The following is a 6174-nucleotide window of genomic DNA, read 5'->3' on the forward strand; positions in this document are numbered from 1 at the left end:
TCACCGCCTGCCTGTGGAGGAATCCGCATCCGCTGCGAGTTAACGGCTCCCAGGCGCTCGAGACTCTCACCCCGTTGCCTGGTGCTGTCGCCAAGGCGCCGGTTACCGTGGAGACGGGAACGCCTCCGTCCGCTCCAGGACCCGCCACCTCCCCACCCCCCCCCCCCCCCCGCCCCAAACACCCTCCTTCGCATAGCTGTCTTCCCCACTGCCCGTCATCGCCATGGCAACAAGGACCCTTTTAACACGTAGGCCATTCAGCCCATCCAGCCTTAGGGTTGCCCACTGTGATTATTATGGACAGTAGAAGCAACAGTATTGCGATTGCTGGAGACTTGAAATAAGAAAGTATTTTAAAAAAATTTTTTCTTCAAACACTTCACTTTACCAGATATAAAAATATTGAAAATAGGGGGGGACAAAAGGCTGTTTGGCTAACAGCCAAGCATCATCCAATTGAGGAATGAACCTTCCTTGTGCTGGAACAACTCAGCAAGTCTGGTAGCTTCTGTGGAGAGAGAAGCAGATCTCAGACCCGAAGAAGAGTCACATTGGACGAAATGTTAACTCTTGTTTTTCTCTCTCCACAGAGGCTGCCAGACCTGCTGAGTTTCTTTCTGTTTTTATTTGTGATCAAGGGGTATGGTTGGGGGGGTGGGGGGGGGAGGCAGGAAAGTAGAGTTGAAGCCACAAACAGATCAGCCATGACCTTATCCAATGGTGGAGCTGGCTCGAGGGCCAAATGACCTTCTCCTGCTCCTTTCGTATGTTCATATATATATATATATAACATATATTTATATCTATAACACATTCATATATATATATATATATATAACATATATGTCTGGAGCATGGGGGCACTCCTCTACACTCCAACCATTCGTCAGCCAACACATCCATTCTTGTGACGTACTGTCTTTCTACGCTAATTGGGAAGCAAGAAGGTTCATTCCTCAATTGGATGATGCTTGGCTGTTAGCCAAACAGCCTTTTGTCCCCCCCTATTTTCAATATTTTTATATCTGGTAAAGTGAAGTGTTTGAAGAAAAATTTTTTTTAAAAAACTTTCTTTTTAAATTAAATGTCCTCAAGATTTTTCTCCAGCATTACACACAGCAGCATCCTGGAGATTGATCTTCAATTCCTGGAGACTCCAGGCCATTCCTGGAGGATTGGCAACCCTATCTAGCCCCGCATGTTGGTTTGGCCGTGAGGGCAGATTGAATAGGCTGGAATAAAAACAAAAAGTGCTGGAAACACTCAGCAAGTCGGGCAGCATTTGTGGAGAATGAAACAACCTTAACATTTCAGGTCAATGACTCTTCCTAAGAACTGGAAAAGTTAGAGATGTAATAGGTTTTGAGCAAGGGATGTGTGGGACCAGGACAATAGCAAGGTATGTGATAGGGTGGACAGCAGAGATTGAAAGACAGAAGAGTTAGTCTTTCAGAGTCAAAAGGGAATTAGTGTTGAGGCCCCAACTATTTACACTCTCCATCAATGACTTGGATGAACAGACTGAACAAATGGTAGCTAAATTTGGCGATAACACCGAGATAGGTAGGACAATAACTTGTCAAGAGGAAGTAAGGAGCCTACAAAGGAACAGGAATAGGTTAAGTGAGTGGGCAAAAAATTTGGCAAATGGAGTATAATGTGAGAAAATATGAACTTGTCTCTTTTGGCAGGAAATATAAAAAAGCAGTAAACTACTTAAATGGAGAGAGATTGCAGAACTCGGTGGCACAGAGGGATCTGGTTGTCCTAGCACACAAGTCACAAAAGGTTAGTGTACAGGTACGGCAAGTAATTATGAAGCCTCATGGAGCGTTGTTGTTCATTGCAAGGTAAAGGAATATGAAGGAGAAGTTTTACTGCAGCTGCACAGGGCCTTGGTGAGACCACATTGAGTGTACAGTGTACAGTTTTGGTGGTGTTATTTGAGAAAGGATATAATTATGTTAGAAACAGTTCAGGGAAGGTTCACTCAACTAATTCCTGAGATGACTGGCGTATTTTATGAAGAAAAGTTGAATGGGTTGGGTCTACACCCATTGGAGTTTGGAAGAATGAGAGGTGACCTTATTGAAACATATAAAATTCTGAGGGGGCTTGACAGGGTGGATACCGACCTCCTGGAGGGGAAACTAGAACTAGGGGACCTCTAATTTTAAGAATTAGAGGTCTCCCTTTTAAGATGGAGATGGGGAGAAATTTTTCCTCTCAGTCATTAGTATGTGGAATTCTCTTCTCCAGAAGGCAAATTTTCAAGACAGAGTTAGAGAGAATTTTGATAGACAAGGGAATCACGGGTTATGGTGGGGGGTGGGGGGAAGGTGGTGGAGGTTGGGGGGGGGGGGTGGTGGTGGAGGGCAGAGGGGAGAGTGGAGGTGTAACCACAACCAGATCAGCCATAATTTTATTGAATGGCAGAGCAGGCTCAAAGGGCCGAATGGCCTAAGTCCTATGTTCCTTCGATGCGGCAGGAAAAAAGGAAACAAAAGATGTACCTAGAGCAGGTGTGCTGCTGTCTGAAAGAAAAAAAAATGAAACAAGCAGGGAAAAGGAAAGGACAGGTCTCAAAGTGTTGAATTCAATGTTGAGCCCAGGAACCTGTAAAGTGCCTAATCATAAGATGAAGTGCTGTTTCTTGAGCTTACGTTGACTTTCAGCAGAACAGTGCAGCAGGCCGAAGACAGAGCGGTTAGGGTGAGAGCAAGGCAGAGAAATTAAAAATAACAGTTCACCAGGAACTGGGGATCATGCTTGCAGACTGAGCACTTTCTGTTTTCTTTCCGCATTTTCTTTTTATATTTCAGATTTCCAGCACTCGCACTATTCTGCTTTTCAATTTTGGCAGCAGCCAAATTTTGGAACTGTTATGTCTTGTGGTTCCCGTAAGTTAGAAATAATCACATTTTGGACTCAAAATGCTGGAACTTCAAGTGTATTTCTTTCGGCTCTCTGTCTGGCTGACAGACTGAGACATTGTGAACTCACCACATGACTTCAGTGTGATAGTGAATGCAGCATCCCGGGATGTACATTCATATAACAATTAGTTCTCAGCTCTTTATGAATAATATAGCAACTTAACAGGAACAGAAGAGGCTTAGGGGAGATTTGATTGAGGTATAGAAAACTGAGTGGACTAGATAAGAGAAAAAAGACTTGTGTTTATATTGTACCTTTCATGATATCTCAAAGCGCTTTACAGCCAATGAAGCACTTTTGAAGTACAGTCACTGTTGTTGGAATTCTAGAACACATACAAAGGCTATTTTTAAGGGGCATAGATTTTAAATAATTGGGAGAAGGATAAGAGAGGAGCTGAGGAGTAATTTTTTTCACCCAGATGCTAGTGGGGGTTGAGACCTCACTGCCTGAAAGGGTGGTAGAGGTAGAATCCCTCACTGCATTTTAAAAAAGCACTTGGATATGCACTTGAAGTGCTGTAACCTACAGAACTACAGACTAACAGCTAGAAAGTGGGATTAGGCCGGGTAGTTCTTTCTCAGCCATCAGACACACAATGGGGCAAATGAACCCCTTCTGTGTCATAAAATTTTCTGTTTCTGCACACCTGCCTCTTTTTAATTAATTAATAATAGGAAATAAGGAACTGGTGGAAGCATTGAACAGGTATTTTGTGTGCCTTCACTGTAGAAGACACAAGTAACATCCCAGAAATACTTAATACTCGAGCTGAAACGGAGGGAGGAACTGAAAACAATTACAATCACGAGCAAAAGGATACTGAGCAAAATATTAGATTTAAAGGCTGATAAGTGCCCAGGACCTGGTGGCCTGCATCTCAGGATCTTAAAAGAAGTGGCTGTGCATAGGTTATAATTTTCCAAAATTCCCTAAGGCCACATCAGACTGGAAAATAGTGAAAGTAACTCCTCTATTCCAGAAAGGAGGGAGACAGAAAGCAGGAAACCACAGGCTTAACATCTGTTAGGGAAAATTCTACAAGCTATTATTAAGTTTATATTCCTTGGGCACTTGGAAAATCTGAATGCAATCAGACAGTCCACATGGTTTTGTGATGGGGAAATCATGTTTGATTAATTTATTAGAATTCTTTGAGGGAGTAACAAGCAACATAGATAAAGGGGAACCTGTAGATGTGGTGTATTTGAATTTTCAAAAGGCATTTGATAAGGTGCCACATTAAAGATTACTATATGAAAAAAGAGCTCAGTGTAGAAGGTAACGTATTAACACGGATAGAGGATTGGTTAACTAACAGGAAGCAGAATGTAGGGAAAAATGGGTCATTTTTGTGTGGCAAGCTGTAACTAGTGAAGTGCCACAGGGATCAGTACTGGGGCTCCAACTATTTATAACCTATATTAATGACTTGGATGACAGGACTGAATGTATGATTTGCTCTGGTAACACAAAGATAGGTAGGAGAGTAACTTGTGAAGAGGACATAAGGACTCTGAAAAGGGACACATAGGTTAAGTGAGTGGGCAAAAAATTGGCAGATGGAGTATAATGTGAGAAAATGTGAACTTGTTCGCTTTGCTACAAGGCCAGCATTTGTTGCCCATCCCCTAATTGCCCTTAAAGTCACTGGCTTTAAGGAGGGCAGTTAAGAGTCAACCACATTGCTGTGAATCTAGAGTCACATGGAGGCCAGGCCAGACCAGATAAGGCGGGCAGATTTACTGCCCTGAAGGACATTAGTGAACCAGATAGGTTTTTACAACAATCTATGATAGTTGCCATGGTCACCATTACTGAGAATAGCTTTGTAATTCAGATTAAACAAATTTAAATTCCACCAACTACCGTGGTGGGATTTGAACTCATGTCCCCAAAGAATTAGCCTGGACCTCTGGATTACCATCCCAGTGACATTGCTAGTACACCACCATCTCCCATTTTATTAAAGCTGTTATATAAATACAAGTTGTTGTATATTTAGTTGTGATCTCCTCAGAAAATGAAATCATCTCTACATCTGCCCTTTCAAATCCTTTCATTACTTCCATCAGGCTACCCTTCAGTCTTCTCTTTCCTAAAGAAGAGAGCCTCGTCTATTCAATCCTTCCTGATTGTTAGAACCCTCACTGCTGGTATCATCAGATTAAATCTTATTTGCATTTTCTCCACTGCCTCTATCACCATTTTTGCAATAAGACAACTAACACTGTGGTTTAACCAAGTTTCTACATAGTTTAACATGCTATTCTGTAGAATTAAAGTCAGATAGTTTTTTCTCAACACATCCTTTTCTATCAGTTGGACTTACAATGCCCAACTGATAATAGTCACTTATGCCAGCTAGGAGCCACATATATTTATACACAGGGACCTGTACCCTGCAGGCAAAAGAAACATGTCCAGACATTGTGCCATTTTTGAAATAAACAAAAGCTCTCTGCTGCATTCTCCATGGCAACGCCTCAACCAATATCCTTTTCTCATACAGTCCTAAATTGTTGCTCCCTTTGTAATTTAGCATTCTTGCATCTGTCTTGACGAATGCAAGATGGAAATCTTTGCCAGGTGCCTCCTTTTTCAGCAATACTCCAAGTTCTGTACTACCAAGTGACAATAAATTGAGCCTGGTTCTTCCAATAGCTCCCTCCAAATCTGCAAACTGCCATGGAATACATTGAATTTACTGTGTGGTGCAGTCTGCCATGCTGTGTGGGTAACAACAGCAGCCACTTTGCACACAGCAAGATCCTGCCAACAGCAAACCAAGTGAATCAACTTGGGCCTTTATCATCATTCCTTTATCATTGTATGGACAAAATCCAGCTAATACCTAGCTCTCAGCACTGTGGGAACACCTTGTAATGGCTCAAGAGGGCAGCTCACCGCCACAAGAATAAAGTCAATGTTTATCTGGTCAATATTTCTCCCTCAATGGACATTAAAACAGATTATCGCATTTGTTGTTTGTAGGAGCTCGCTGTGCTCAAATTGGCTGTTTCGTTTCCCTAATCACACCAGTAACCATCCTTTAAAAGTGCTTCATTGGTTGTAAAGTGCTTTGGGATGTCCTGAATGGTACTGTACATGGTACTGCAGAAATGCAAGTTCTTCTTTCTTTGCCAAGGTGTGGTTGGGCATGACATGGTTTGTCTCAGTCAAGTAGTGGAAATCCCAGAGTCAATTAAAGACAGATCAATTTGTTAGCAGTACAGA

General features: G+C 42.2%; 1 protein-coding gene across 6 annotated transcripts in view; it reads right to left on the minus strand.

Moving 5' to 3' along the window:
• LOC121284844 (ciliogenesis associated TTC17 interacting protein) overlaps positions 1 to 141 on the minus strand; it is a 44679-nt gene extending 44538 nt beyond the window's left edge. For all 6 annotated transcript variants that reach the window (XR_005944558.1, XM_041200641.1, XM_041200642.1 and 3 more), the window contains exon 1: positions 5 to 141. The gene's annotated coding sequence lies outside the window, so the exon portion shown is untranslated. The remainder of the gene's footprint in view (positions 1 to 4) is intronic.
• Between the last annotated feature and the right edge of the window lie 6033 nt (positions 142 to 6174).

The sequence above is a fragment of the Carcharodon carcharias genome, chromosome 12 (assembly GCF_017639515.1).
Source record: "Carcharodon carcharias isolate sCarCar2 chromosome 12, sCarCar2.pri, whole genome shotgun sequence".
In the NCBI taxonomy this organism is placed as follows: Eukaryota; Metazoa; Chordata; class Chondrichthyes; order Lamniformes; family Lamnidae; genus Carcharodon; species Carcharodon carcharias.